The sequence below is a fragment of the Nomascus leucogenys genome, chromosome 12 (assembly GCF_006542625.1).
Source record: "Nomascus leucogenys isolate Asia chromosome 12, Asia_NLE_v1, whole genome shotgun sequence".
NCBI classification, from domain to species: Eukaryota; Metazoa; Chordata; class Mammalia; order Primates; family Hylobatidae; genus Nomascus; species Nomascus leucogenys.
The window spans coordinates 72,351,452-72,367,957 of NC_044392.1; positions in this window are offsets into that span (position 1 = coordinate 72,351,452).

The window sequence follows — 16,506 nt, forward strand, 5'->3', positions numbered from 1 at the left end:
CAAAGTCAGGAGTTTCAATAATTGGTGTGTAGGGATAGTGATACGTGATTTGGGCCCTTCTTAAAGTGGTCCTGTGTTGTCTGTATCTGCCTCTACTTGTCTTTATGTCTCACATTGAATTGTGTGTTCTCATTCCAGCATAAGGAATACCTGACACTAGCCTCAGTGAATGATGTTTATTCTGTGAGCATTAGATGCGTATCTAAACCAGTTATTGGACTCTATTCTGTACAGCATTCAGGAGAAAGAATGATGTACTATGCAACATGTGGGTTCATCAGGTGCTCACTTATATATGGGAAAAGTGTCACCATGTGGTCAGTGTGAGAGCCACATTCCTAAAGGCAGATGAATCACTAGGACCCTATAAAATGTATTTGCTGTTTCTGCTGCCAAACACAATATGTGGCATTCAAACTTCTTGGGATTTCCTAGAAATACATAAGTTCAAAGAATGACTGAATATAAGGGTGCATATGAAGGTGGAGTGCTCAATAAAAGTAATAACAGTGATGAAAGGAGAAGTTACCATCCATGATAAATAGTGTGCCAGACACTGGAAACTAGTATAAGATCATTGAAAGTCCTGCAAGCTAGACTAAGGGTTTAAGATATTACTAGGAAATGTTGAGCTACTGAAATGTTCTGAGAAGTGAGTTTTAGAAACATTATGTTGTTATGTTGGCATACTATAACTGGGTCTCTAATCAATCAACCAATCCATTTTTAACAGAACTAAAAAAATATCTTGCCAAATTTAAATCATTGTTTTACTCTACCTGGCATGGTAGTTACACAGAAATTTTGACAATCTGTCTGAATTAAAATTCAGGCTCTGCTGATCACTATTGTGTGACCTCGGGAAAGTTACTTTATCTCCCTGCTCTCAGGTTTTATCATTTTTAAGATGGGGATAGTTATTACACCTACCTCTAATTGATTTAATATATTTAAGACATTATAATATAATATAAATACATTTATAACTGTGTCTTACATGTAGTAATCACTGGTATAAAGATAGTCACTTAAAAATATTTAATAAGTAATATCCATTCAACAAATATTTATTGAGTGTAATCTTTTAGGTACTGTTTTAAGTTCTCGCAATATGGTAATGAACAAACTGATGAAACAAACAATAGAAACACAGAACTACCTTCACGTACTGTTTCAAAATAGTTGTATTTTGGAGCAATTGGGAGGTTTGAGAAAATACAGGAGAATTTTGAGTTAAAGCCTCATCATAGACTTTTGCTGACACATTGAGCTGCTCAGCCCTCAGACTTTTTTCCTCTTGAGAGCAGTGCCCAGTGTGTGGGTCTTTGCAGGAGACCTACTATGAAGTTTGGATGTTTCTGTGTATTCCTTGTTTCTCCTCTCTGGCAGCTGAAGCACTGTTTCTCTCAGTATGATGCTCTCACCAGGAATAAAAAGCCATACATTTGAAGATTATTTACTCAGCAGGCAGTGCAGTTAAGAGTCCGGTGGTGCCCGCAGTAGTGATAATTCAATGTTAGCAGGGCTGGTGGCAGCGCTGTGTGCATGACAAGACATTGATTGTTTTATTTGCTGGTTGCAGCTCCCTTTCCTGTCTTTCAGACAGAATCAGTTTTATTTTCTCCAAATGTTAACATACAAACAAGCAAATAAATACATAAAAATTGAGGCTACAGTTTAGCTACCCCAAGGCCAATGGTCCATAGCCTTGTAGCCAAAAATTGTTATCCTGATTTCCCTGAAACACTAGCTTTTACAATAAACAAAACATGAAATGTAAGCTTTTTGTCTTTGTCAGCATAATTCAGTGAAATTAAACCAGTCAGCTACAGACAAATCAGCATAGACAGCTGTACTTTCCCTAAAAGGAATGTGTGTTTATAATAGCCAGTCACAGTGAAGATCCATGTACTTCCTCATTTATGCTTTATAAGCTGCACTAAAGCTGCTGAGAGAAGACCTGCTTCGCATTTCTGGTTTGAAATCTTCCAGTTTGTGGACTGTTCTTTTGCATGCATAATAAACTATAATATTTTTCTAACTTTGATCTGATTTTAGTTTTGACACAACCAAGGACCTTAACTTGCATAAAGCTTTGATGATAGTCAAATCACTCATTATAAAACAGCTACTAGAGTGAAGTCAGAAGGAGGCTTTAATTCATTCAACCAAAATATATAAGCAGCTTCTCTGAGCCAATCACCATAATTGAGCAAAAACAGATATCATCTCTGCCTTCTTTAATCAAATATCATACATATAAATGTAAAATTACAGCTATAATAACTCTTTAGAAGAAGAGGCACATTATACATGATTACTTAAAGCAGGCAGATTTGACCTGATCAAGGATGTGAGGGCAGGCCTTTCTGAGATTTTGACAACTGACTGGAAATCTGATGGTTGTATCATTAGCCAAAAGAAGGCAAGATAATAGTACTCCATTGACAGGGTACTGTCTACAGATCATAGTGATTTACACAGTGAGACTAGAGAAATAAGTGTGCACAGTATTCAGGAGCCAGTGGATTTGGTGCAAGATATTTTGGCCAAAGTAATCAATTTCCTCTAATTCAGGCAAGAGTTGATAGCAGCTCAAGTTATACATTGAAAGTCATGGCAAAAACTGGAATTACTTTTGTACCAACCTAATTCTTTTGGCATTACAAAGAAACAGAAAGATTTGAGATAAATTTAAAAGAAAAACATTTAGAGAATTTGGTTCTGGCTTAGATGTGAAGATAAAGAGGAGGGACATATTCAGATCGCTTGTTTGTTTCTGGCTTACCTAGGGTAGCAAGTCATCTGAATACATCTGAACACAGAAGTATGAACTTGTTTGTTTGTAGTGATGTTAATCACCGAAAGAACAGTCATGGAAAATACCACTTTTTGGTTAACGATCATTATTTTAGTAATGGGCTTGTTGAGTTTCGGGATCTTATAGGTATTCCAACTTTATCAAATAAGTAGTTGTATTTATTAATCTGGTGGTCAAAAAGAGCTCTAGTTTGAAGATACAATTTTATCAATTGTATGGGTCTAATTTAAGAAATAAGTGTGTGTGAGGCAGCCTAGGGAAATAATTTTGAATGAGAAAACAAAAGAGGCTAAGATAACAAGTGTTGGCCAGGATATATAGGAAAGAGAACCCTTGTGTGCTATTGGTGGCAATGTAATTAATACAGCCACTATGGAAAACAGTATGAATATTCTTCAGAGAACTAAACATAGGATTGCTATATGATCCAGTAATCTTATTTCTGGATGTATATCCAAAGGAATTGAAACTAGTATGCAGAAGAGACTGTATGTAGTATGCAGAGAGCCTGTACTCTCACTTTCATTGCAGCATTATTTACAATAGCTAAGAAACGAATACAACCTAGGTGTCCATCCTCAGATCAATGGATTTGAAAAACATGTTATACTTATATACAGTGGAATACTGTTCAGCCTTCAAAAAGAAGGAAATTCTGTCATTTAGGACAAAATGGATAAACCTAGAGTACATTCTGCTATGTGAAATAAGCCGGACACAGGAAGGCAAATACTGCATGATCTCACTTATATGTGCAATCTAAAGCAATTGAACGCACAGAAGTCAAGAGTAGAATGATGGTAACAAGATCCTGGAGGAAAGGGGAAGAAAATGTTAATCAAAGCATACAAAGTTTCAATTAGACAAAGAAGAATAAGACCAGACACAGTGGCTCAGACTTGTAATCCTGGCACTTTGGGAAGCTGAGCTGGAAACCCAGGAGTTTGAGATTAGCGTGGGCAATATAGTGAGACCCCATCTCTGCAAAAACAAAAGTACATTGTTTGGGTTTGGTGGTGCACACCTATAGTCCTAGCTATGTGGGATGCTGAGGTGGGAAGATTACTTGAGCTCAGGAGGTCCAGGCTACAGTGAGCCCTGATTGTGCCACTGTACTCCAGCCTGAGCAACAGAGTGATACTGTCAAAAAAAAAAATGACAAAGAGGAATAAGCTTCAGTAATCTATGGTACAAAATGGTGGCTGTAATAAATAATAATGCCTTGTGTGTTTCAAAATTGCTAAAAGAGTAGATTTTACATTTATTTCACCACAACAAAAAATAATAAATATGTGAAGTGATGAATTTGTTGATTAGCCTGATTTAATCATTCTACATTGCAAGCATTATATCAAAACATCACACTGCACCCTATGAATATATAAAATTATCATTTATTAATTATAAAGTAAAAATAATTGTTTAAAAAAGAAACTAAAATTCACTTTAAGAATTTCCAACTATTAATGGTAAATAGAGAAGAATGAATGATCCCATGATAAAGACTGGGAGAATGTGATGGGATTATTTTTTTCTCTTTTGTCCCAGATTTATTTATAAAATGAGTGGCCTGAAGATATACTACTGGTACTGCTCAACTATCATTTAATCACTAAGGAGAAAATTTATGCTGTTTTCTTTCATCTCAGAGTTTGATGATTTTACAGGAAATCTTTTTTATGTCTCTGCATGGTTAAGGCTTTATGAGTAAATTTCATTGGAACTTTGATTAATGGACAAACCCTGGAAATTAAAAGATGACTGAAGAGGTATTGACAACTCTGAAGAGATTTGTGTATCTGGAATTATGAGTTTGTCTCTGAAAAGAGAATAAAACTAGGAACCTTGAAGATGGTCCAGAATATGTAAAGCCAGAGACACTTATCATCCTCTTTTAGACATTTATCTGTTTACATTTCAATGGTAGGAAACCAGGGGTTTTTCTCTTCTCCTTCCAGGGAGAATTTATAGTATGGAGATATCTCCCTCTCTCAGGAGAGGAAAGGGGCAACATATATCAGCTGCCATATTCATATTTTGGGCTGCCTGTCCTGTGATGCAGAGGTGTAAGCACAGAGATGTACATCTGGCTTTCATGGAATCAGGCCAGAAGAAGGAAAGACTAAGGCAAGGGCAACCAAGGCGCTGATCACTGTAAGAAATAATATTTAGAAAAATATGAATAAATTTACATATTAAAACTTACAAATTTCCATAACATTTGTTGTTTTTGGCAGCACAGTTGACCTTTAAACAATATGGAGCTTAGAAATGCCAACCTCCTGTGGAGCTGAAAAATCTAAGTATTATTTTTTGATTCCCCCAAAACTTCACTACGAATAGCATATGGTTGACATGAAGCCTTATCAATAACACAGAGTTGATTAGCACATATTTTGTATATGTATTATGTATCATATACAGTATTCTTGCAGTATACAGTATTTTTACAATAAAGAAAAAAGGTTATTAAGAAAATCACAAGGAAGAGTAAATATATTTACTATTCATTAAGTGGAAGTGGATCATCATAAAGGTTTTTATCCTCGTCTTCACATTGAGTAAGCTGAAGAGGAAGAGGAAGAAGAGCAGTTGCTTTGCTCTTTCAGGGGTTGTAGAGACAGAAGAAAATTCACATACAAGTGGACCAGTGTCACTCGAACCCACGTTGTTCAAGAGTCAACTGTACTTCAATATATATAGTTAGTCCCAACAGAGATGGAACTGATCTTTAGAATGGCAACATCTAAAATATCTTAAAACTTTCTAACCGTCAACCATATATAATCAGCCATATATGATCTCACACTACTTTGAACCACCATGATACATCCATCATATTTAATGGTGCTTAACTTATTTTTCCTGATAATATACTCCTGGTGCATTCATAGTGGTCCCAATTAAAATCATAAGCTAATTGAATATAAGAGCTATATCATATTTATTTAAACATATTACTAGGACATTGTTTTACCACAATGAATATTTGTATAATCTAATTGAATTGACAAGTTTTTATGTGATTTTAAAACCTACACATGCAGTCCTGAGGTTAAATATATAGGTAACAGGTTACTCATATAGAAAGGCTTACCCCCACTCCTCTCCACACATCTCCCATATGTCTTTCTTATTTTCATGCATCTGTCCAAACATTCCTTTGGGAATATCTAGAAGACAATTTCACTTCATATGTGTATAAACAGGGCTTGAGATTGTTGAATAAATTTACTATTCAGAAAAAATCATTGCTAAAAATAATTATAAATTATTACATTAGTCATATGAATTATTCCATGAATATTTAAGACTTCTGAGAGGTAACTTTATTGTGTCTTTCCCAAAAGATAAGTAATTCAGTTTTATAAGGAAACAGTTTTCTACAGAGTAGAAGAGTAAAGAAGAAAGAATATTAATAGCTTTTGTTTCTTTCCTTTACTTCTGAGAATCTTATGTATATGCTTTCCACAATACTTTAGTTGAAGAGATGCAGGTGTAGTAATTGTAAGAAGTGGTTTGGCACTCAATGTTCTCACTTATAAGCCTGCAGGCTTAGGAGAGTTTAAACAAACCAGGCGTGGACTGGATCCACCAGCACAGCACAGCTGCTCTAGCAAAACGTGACCAGATTGCTTCTTTAAGCGGGACCCTGATCAATTCCTTCTCACTGGGTGAGACCTCCCACGTGGGGTCCCCAGCTACCTCCTACCAGTGTATTCAGGCTGGCAACAGGTTTGTATCCCCCTGGGATGAAGCTCCCAGAGGAAGGGGTAGGCTGCCATCTCTGCTCTCTCACAGCCTTCATTGGTGATAGTTCTGTGTACTGGAAAATCTGAGGTGACTAGAGTCTGGAATGGACCCCTGGCAAATTGAAGCAGCACTATGGAACAGTGACCAAACTATTAATAGGAAAATAAAAACCCAAGTTACATCCAAAGGTCAGCGACCTCAAAGACCAAAAGTATATAAGCCCACAAAGATGAGAAAGGATCAGCAAAAAAATTCTGAAAACTCAAAAGGCAGAGTGTGCTCTTTCCTCCAAATGACCACAACACCTACCAGCAAAGGTTTAGAACTAGGCTTAGGTTGAGATGGCTGAAATGACAGAAGTAAACTTTATAATGTGTATAAAACAAATTTTGCAGAGCTAAATAAGCATGTTGTAACCCAATGCAAGGAAGCTAAAAATCATGATAAAACAATGCAGGAGCTGAAGATAAAATAGCCAGTACAGAGAAAAGCATACCCGACCTTATAGAGCCAAAAAACACACTACAAGAACTTCACAGTGAATCACAAGTATTCGCAGTAGAATAGACCAGGTGGAGAGAGGAATTTCAGAGCTTGAAGACCAGCTTTCTGCAGTAAGACCGACAAACAAGAACAGTGAAAAAAGAATAAAATATGAACAAAACCTCTGAGAAATATGGGATTATGTAAAAAGACTGAATTTACAGCTGATTGGGGTACCTGAAAAAGATAGGGAGAATGGAACCAATTTGGGAAACATATTTCAGGATACAATCCAGGAAAACTTTCCCAGCCTAGCTAGAGATGCCAACATTCAAATTCAGGAAATGCAGAAAACCCCCACAAGATACTCCATGAGAAGATCTTCCCCAAGACACATAAACATCAGATTTTCCAAGGCAGAAAAATGTTAAGGGCAGCCAGAGAGAAAGGCCAGGTCACTTACCTAAGGAAACTCATTAGACTAACAGCAGACCTCTCAGGGGAAACCCTGTATAGCAGAATATATTGGGGGCCAATATTCAATATTATTAAAGAAAAAATAACTCCAATCCAGAATTTCTTATCTGGTCATACTAAGCTTCATAAGCAAAGGAGAAGTAAAATCCTTTTTAGGCAAGCAAACGTTGAGGAAATTCATGACCACCAGATGTGCCTTACAAGAGCTCTTGAAGGAAAAACTAACTATGAAAAGGAGAAGCTCTTACCAGTCACTACAAAAACACACGAAACTACACAGACCAATGACACTATAAAGCAACCACATAAACAAGTCTGCAAAATAACCAACTAACATCATGATGACAGGATCAAATCCACACATAACAATACTAACCGCAAATGTGAATGAGGTAAATGTCCCAACTAAAAGACACAAAGTGGCAAGCTGGATAAAGAACCAACAACCAAGACTCATTGGTATGTTCTCTTCAAGAGACCCATCTAGCTGCAAAGATACACATAGATTCAAAATAGACAGATGAAGGAAAATTTACTGAGAAAACATAAAACAGAAAAAAGCAGGGGTTGCAATCCTAACTTCTGACAGAACAGATATTAAACCAATAAAGATCAAAAAAGACAAAGAAGGGAATTACATAACAGTAAAGGGTTCAATTCAACAAGAATAACTATCCTAAATAAATATATGCACCCAATATAGAAGCACCCAGATTCATAAAGCAAGTTTTTAGAGACCTTAATAGAGACTTCGCCTGCCATGTATTAATAGTGGGAGACTTTAACACCTTACTGACAATATGAAACATATCATCAAGAAAGAAATTTAACAAAAATATTCAGGACCTGAACTAAGCCTTGGATCAAATGAAACTGATAAATATCTACAGAACTCTCCACCTCAAAACAAAAGACTATATGTTCTTCTTATAACCACATGGCACTTACTCTAAAATTGATTGCATAATTGAGAGTAAAATGCTCCTCAACAAATGCAAAAGAACTGAAATAATAGCAGTCTTAGACCACAGCACAATCAAATTGAAACTTGAGATGAAGAAACTCACTGAAAACTATAAAACTACATGGAAATTGATACCCTGCTCTTGAATGACTTTTGGGTAAATAATGGAATTAAAGCATAAATCCAGAAGTTTTTTTAAACTAATGAGAACAGATACAATATATCAGAATCTCTGACACACATCTAAGGCAGTGTTAAGAGGGAAATTTATAACACTAAATGCCCACATCAAAAGCTTGGAAGAAATCAAGGTAACAACCTAACAGTCCCACTAAAAGAACTAGAGAACCAAGAACAAACAAACCTCAAAGGTAGTAGAAGACAAGAAATAGCCAAGATCAAAATGGAACTAAAGAAAATAGGAACATGAAAAGCCATTCAAAAGATCATTGAATCCAGAAGCAGTTTTTTTAATAATAATAAAATAGACCACTAGTCAGACTAATTTTTAAAAGTGTCGATTCTAATAAACACAATAAAAAATGAAAAGGTGGCTATTACCACTGATCCCATAGAAATACAAATAACAATCAGAGAATATTATGAACACATCTATAGATGTAAACTGGTAACTCTATAAGAAACGCATAAATTCCTGGACACACATCCTCCCAACACAAAAACAGGAAGTAATTGAATACCTGAATAGATCAATAATGAGTTCTGAAATTGAGGCAATAATAAATATCCCACCAACCAAAATGCCCAGGACCAGACAGATGCACAGCTAAATTCTACCACATGTACAAAGAAGAGCTGGTACCATTCCCACTAAAACTATTTCAAAAAATTAAAAAAGAGGGACTCTTTCTTAACTCATTCTATGAAGCCAGCATCATTATCATACCAAAACCTGGAAGAGGTAACAAAAATTTCAGGCCAATATCTTTCATAATCAATGCAAAAATCTGCAACAAAATACTGGAAAACCAAATTCAGCAGCACATCAAAAACTTTCCACCATGACCAAGAAGGCTTCATCCCTGAGATGCAAGGTTGGTTCAACATACACAAATCAATAAATGTGATTCATCACATAAACAGAACTAAAGGCAAAAAACACATGATTATCTTAATAGATGCAGAAAAGGCTTTCAATAAAATTCAACATCACTTCATGTTAAAAACTCTCAACTAGGTATTGAAGAAACATACCTGAAAATAATAAGAGCCATCTATGCCAAACACACAGTCAATATCCCTATTGAATAGGCAAAAGGTGGAAGCATTTCCCTTGATAACTGGCACAAGGCAAGGGTGCCCTTTCTCAACTATTCAACATAGTATTGGAAGTTGTGGCCATGTCAATCAGGCAAGAGAAGGAAACAAAGGGCATTCAAATAGAAAGAGAGGAAGTCAAATTATCCCTGTTTGCAGATGACATAAGCCTATATCTAGAAAACCTCATCATCTCAGCCCAAAAGCTTCTTAAGCTGATAAGCAAATGCAACTTCAGTAAAGTCTTAGGATGAAAAATCAAAGCACAAAAATGCTAGCATTCTTGTACGCAAACAACAGTCCAGTCGAGAGTCAAATTACAAATGAACATCCACTCACAATTGCCACAAAAAGAATAAAATATTTAGGAATACAGCTAGCAAGGGAAGTGAAGCACCCCTACAAGGAGAACTACAAACCCCTGCTCAAAGAAATTTCATGCTCGTGGGCAGGAAAAATTGATATTGTGAAAATGGCCATACTGCCCAAAGCAATTTACAGATTCAATCCTATCCCCATTAAACTACCATTGACATTCTTCACAGAACTAGAAAAACTATTTGGAAATTCATATGGAATCAAAAGAGAACCTGAATAGCCTAGGCAATCCTATGCAAAAAGAACAAAGTTGGAGGCACCATGCTACCTAACTTCAAACTGTGCTACAGGGCTGCAGTAACCAAAACAGCATGGTCACTGGTAGAAGAACAGACACATAAACCAATGAACCAGAATGGAGAACTCGAAATAAGAACACACACCTACAACTATTGAATCTCCAACAAGTCTGACAAAAGCAATAGGGAAAGGATTCTCTACTCAATAAATGGTGCTGGGATAACAGGCTAACCATAAGCAGAAAATTGAAACTGGACCCCTTCCTTACATTATATACAAAAATCTACTCAAGGTGAAATCAAAGACTTAAATATAAAACCCAAAACTTTAAAAATGCTAGAAGAAAATCTAGGCAATACCATTCAGGACATAGGCAAGGGCAAAGATTCATGACGAAGATGTCAGAAGCAATTGCAATGAAAGTAAAAATTGATGAATCAGATGTAATTAAACTAAACAGCTTCTGCACAGCAAAATAAACTATCAACTGAGTAAGCACACAACCTACAGAATGGGACAAAAATGTTGCAAACTGTGCATCTGACAAAAGTCTAATGTCCAGCATCTATATGGGATTTAAACAGATTTACAAGAACAAGACAGACAACTCCATTAAAAAGTGGGCAAAGGACACAAACAGACACTTTTTAAAGAGAACATACATGTGGCTAGGAATCATATAAAAATAAACTCTCAATATTACTGTTAAAAAAGCAACTCAAAACCACAATTGGATACCATCCCACAGCAGTCAGAATGGGTATTATTAAAAAGTCAAAAAATACCAGATGCAAGCAAGGTTGGAAATAAAAAAAAGGAACACTTTGACACTATTAATAGGAGTGAAAACTAGTTCAGCCATGTTAGAAGACAGTGTGGTGATTTCTCAAAGATCTAGAGACAGAAATACAATTCAACCCAGCAATCCCTTTACTGGGTATATACCCAAAGGAATAGAAATCATTCTATTATAAAGAAACACACATGAGTATGTTCATTGCAGCACTATTCACTGTAGCAAAGACATGGAATCAACCTATTTGCTCATCAAAGATAGACTTGATTTAAAAAATGTGGTACAGCAGGGCGTGGTGGCTCACGCCTGTAATCCCAGCACTTTGGGAGGCCGAGGTCGATGGATCACAAGCTCAGGAGATCGAGAACATCTGGCTAACATGGTGAAACTCCATCTCTATTAAAAATACAAAAAAAATAGTCAGGTTTGATGGCGGGCACCTGTAGTCCCAGCTACTCGAGAGGCTGAGGGAGGAGAAAGGTGTGAACCCGGGAGGTGGAGGTTGCAGTGAGCCGAGATCGTGCCACTGCACTCCAGCCTGGGTGACAGAGCGAGACTGTCTCAAAAAAAAAAAAAAAAAAATGTGGTACTTATACACCATGAAATAGTATGCAGTAATATAAAAGAATAAGATTATGTTCTTTGCAGTGACATGGATGCAGCTGGAGACCATTATCCTCATCAAACTAATACCAAAATAGAAAATTGAATACAGCATTTTCTCTCTTATAAGTGGGAGGTAAATGATGATAACACATGGATACATAGAGGGGAACAACCCACACTGAGGTCTACTGGACAGCAGAGTGTTGGAGTGTTGGAGGAGAAAGAAGATCAGGAAAAATAACTAGTGGATACTAAGAGGCTTACTACCTGGGTAATAAAATAATCTATACAACAAACCCCCATGCCACATGTTTACCTATGTAACACCTGTGCATTCCTGAACTTAAAAGTTGTTTTTTAATACAAGCCTACTTTACCTGTATCCCATAGATACTAGGATGTTGTTTCTTTGTTTTCATTAGTTTCAAATAATTTTTTTTATTTCTGCCTTCATTTCATTCTTTACCTAAAAGTCATTCCCAAGCAAGATGTTTAATTTCCATTCTATCATATGGTTTTGAGTGCTCTTCTTGGTATTGATTTTTATTTTCAATGTTATGTGGTCAAAGAGTGTGGTTGGTATGATTTGGGCTTTTTTAAATTGGTTGAGAATTGCTTTATGGCTGAGCATGTGGTCGATCTTAGAGTATGTGCCTTGTGCAGGTGAGAAGAATGTATATCATGTTTTTGCTGCGTAGAGTATTCTTTAGATATCTGTTAGTTCTGTTTGGTCAAGTGTCAAATGTAGGTCCTGCATATCTTTGTTGGTTTTCTGCCTCAATGATCTAACATTATGAGTAAGGTGTTGAAGTCTCCCAGTATTATTATGTGGTTATCTAAGTGTCTTCGTAGGTAGGTCTCTAAGAACTTGTTTTATGATTCTGGTTGCTCCACAAGGGTGTATATATATTTAGAATAGTTAAGTCTTCTTGTTGAATTGAACCCATTATCATTATGTAATGCCCTTCTTTGAACTTTTTTATCCTTGTTGGTTTAAAATCGGTTTTGTCTGGAATAAGAAGAGCAACTTCTGCTCATTTTTCCTTTTTTTTTTTTTTTTCTGAGCCGGAGTCTTGCTCTGTTGCCAAGGCTGGAGTGTAGTGGCAACATCTCAGCTCACTGCAAGCTCCGTCTTCTGGGTTCATGCCATTCTGCTGCCTCAGCCTCCTGAGTAGCTGGGACTACAGGTGCCCACCACCACAGCAGGCTAATTTTTTTTTGTATTTTTTTAGTAGAGATGGGGTTTCACCATGTTAGCCAGGATGGTCTCGATCTCCTGATCTCATGATCTGTCCACCTCAGCCTCCCAAAGTGCTGGGATTACAGGCATGAGCCACCATGCCGGGCCCATTTTTCCTTTTTAAAACTTTTTTTTCTGAATAGGTCTTTCTCCATTCCTTTACTTTGAGCTTATAGTTGTCACTGCATGTGAAATGGGTCTCTTGAAGACAGCATACAATCAAATCTTTCTTTATCCAACTTGCCACTCAGTGTCCTTTAAGTGGGGCTTCTAGCCTGTTTGCATTCAAAGTCAGTATTGACAGGCGAAGATTTGATCCTTTCATCATGTTGTTAGCTGGTTGTTATGTAGACTTGATTAGATAGTTGCTTTATATTGACAGTGGGCTGTGTACTCTGGTGGCAGGTATCAGTCTTCCATTTTCATGTTTAGCACCTCCTTAAGGATCTCTTGTTGAATAGATCTGGTGGTAATGAATTCCCTTAGCATTTGCTTGTCTGAAAAAGATTTTATTTCTCCTTTGTTTATAAAGCTTAATTGGCTTGGATATGAAATTCTTGCTTGGAATTTCCTTTCTTTAAAGATGCTCTAGATAAACTCCCAATCTCTTCTGGCTTGTAAGGTTTCTGTTGAAAGTCTGCTATTAGCCTGATGGAGTTCCCTATGTACACAACCTGCCCTTTCTATCTAGCTGCCTTTAAGATTTTATTTTTTATGTTGACCTTGGCAAGTCTGATGATTGTTTGTCTTGGGAATGATTGTTTTGTATAATATCTTGCAGATGTTGCCTGAATTTTCTGAATTTGCATGTTGACCTCTTTAGGTAGCTTGGGAAAATGTTTGTCAACAATATATCCTCAAATATGTCTTCCAAGTTGCTTGTTGTCTCTCCATCTCTTTCAGGTATGCAAATGAGTCATAGGTTTAATTTCTTTACATAGTCCCGTATTTCATGGATGTTTTGTTCATTCTTAAAAATTCTTTTCTTGTCTTTCTTTGTTGATTTGAAGGTGAATTCATCAAGTTCTGAGATTTTTTTTCTCAACTTTGTCTATTCTGTTAATAATGTTTCCAAATGCATTATAAAAATCTTGTAGTGAATTTTTCTTTTTATTATTATACTTTAAGTTTTAGGGTACATGTGCACAATGTGCAGGTTTGTTACATATGTATCCATGTGCCATGTTGGTGTGCTGCACCCATTAACTCGTCATTTAGCATTAGGTGTATCTCCTAATGCTGTCCCTCCCCACTCCCCCGACCCCACAACAGTCCCCAGAGCGTGATGTTCCCCTTCCTGTGTCCATGTGTTCTCACTGTTCAATTCCCACCTATGAGTGAGAACATGCAGTGTTTGGTTTTTTGTCCTTGCGATAGTTTACTGAGAATGATGGTTTCCAGTTTCATCCATGTCCCTACAAAGGACATGAACTCATCATTTTTTATGGCTGAATAGTATTCCATGGTGCATATGTGCCACATTTTCTTAATCCAGTCTATCATCGTTGGATATTGGGTTGGTTCCAAGTCTTTGCTATTGTGAATAGTGCCGCAATAAACATACGTGTGCATGTGTCTTTATAGCAGCATGATTTATAGTCCTTTGGGTATATGCCCAGTAATGGGATGGCTGGGTCAAATGGTATTTCTAGTTCTAGATCCCTGAGGAATCGCCACACTGACTTCCACAATGGTTGAACTAGTTTACAGTCCCACCAACAGTGTAAAAGTGTTCCTATTTCTCCACATCCTCTCCAGTACCTGTTGTTCCCTGCCTTTTTAATGATGGCCATTCTAACTGGTGTGAGATGGTATCTCATTGTGGTTTTGATTTGCATTTCTCTGATGGCCAGTGATCATGAGCATTTTTTTTTTCATTTCTACAAGTTCAGTTTGGTTCTTTCTTACAATGTCTATTTAATCTTTCAAGTCTTGGGTTGTTTTATTGCTTTTCTTGGATTGGGTTTCAATCCAAGCAATTCTCCTGTATCTCATTGAGCTTCCTTGCTATCAAAATTATGAATTTTATGTCTATCATTTTAGCCATTTTAATCTTGTGAATAAACATTGCTGGGCTTGTGTTGTCATTTGGAATTAAGAAGATTTTAGAGTTGCCAGAATTATTGTGCTGATTCTTTCTTATCTGTGCGGGCTGATGTTCCTTTAATCTTTGAAGTTACTGTCCTTTTAATGGGGCTTTTTGCTTTTATATTCTTGAATGGTGGCTGCCTGTTAGTGCACACTAGTGAAATGGTGAGAGGTTCATTGGCAAGTGTGCACCAGTCGAGTGGTGGTGGGTTCCTGCATGGATGCACACCAATGGGTTCCTGCATTCATACACACCAATGGGTACCTGCATGCATGCACACCAATGGCGCAACAGGGGTAAGCTACAGGTGAGTGCACACCAGTGGGGGTCCATCTACAGAAGAGCTCCAATGGGAAAATGATGGCTACCAGCAAAACAGCCTTTGTGGTGGCCACTGGCAAGCATTTCTCTGGGGCAGCTAAAGTTGTGCAGAAAGTGTGTGCATTCAGATGGGACCCTGGAAGAAGCTGGTGGACAGGAAGACATTCAAATCAAACTGTGCCTTTCTCTCAGCAAGACAACCCTTCTCTCTCCAGGTTTGGCAGCTAACAAAGTCTAAAGCCATTTAGAAGGTCATGGAGAACTTTGCGGAATGGCCACCCATGGCTGTGTTCCACTGCAGCCATTCCCATGACATACCCTCTGAGCTCCACAAAGACTGGAGTTATCTTTCTACCAATTCTCCAGGTAGTTCTCTCTGTAAACTCAAATGTCCATAGGGGTTGTAGGGTCTCCCACAGCTAGGATCCCAGAGGTATGGGGTGAGAATGGGCTGATCCATGCCTATTTCACTAACCCTTTCCCTAGGGGCCACTCAGGGCCAGAAACAAATCCTGGTGCTTGGCAATCCTGCACATGGTTCCCAGCTTTCTCCCCTTTCAGCCTCAGCGTCTGTGTTCTCCCTGTGTTTACTCAATGCCTTTTTTTCTGAAAATCTGTTTGGAATGTGCCAGTCTGCTTGATGGTGTGGCCTCTCTTGGTAGGAAAACTCTTTTTGGCTGCGTCTATAAAGCCATCTGATCTCTTCCTCTCCTCAAATAATTTTAGAAACGCTCTTTAGTTCTTCAATTGCAAGAGAATATAATTTTGCAATTTCTTTTAGACCCATCTTGGGACTCTAGGATACTGATAATTCATTACCTAACCAAACTACTTTTACTGCCAATAGTACTTTTTTAACATACTGAAAAAAACAAACAGCTCAAACTTTGGCCCAATCTGAGGATTTCAATGCCTTTTCATAAAAAAGTAAATAAACATAAAACATCTATCCATACTCTCTCTGCATAAGTTTTCTATGTATAGAGCCATTTATGACTGTACATACTTCATACTTTTACTGAATGGTAAACTCTACTATAAAATCTTTTGAAAAAAATTT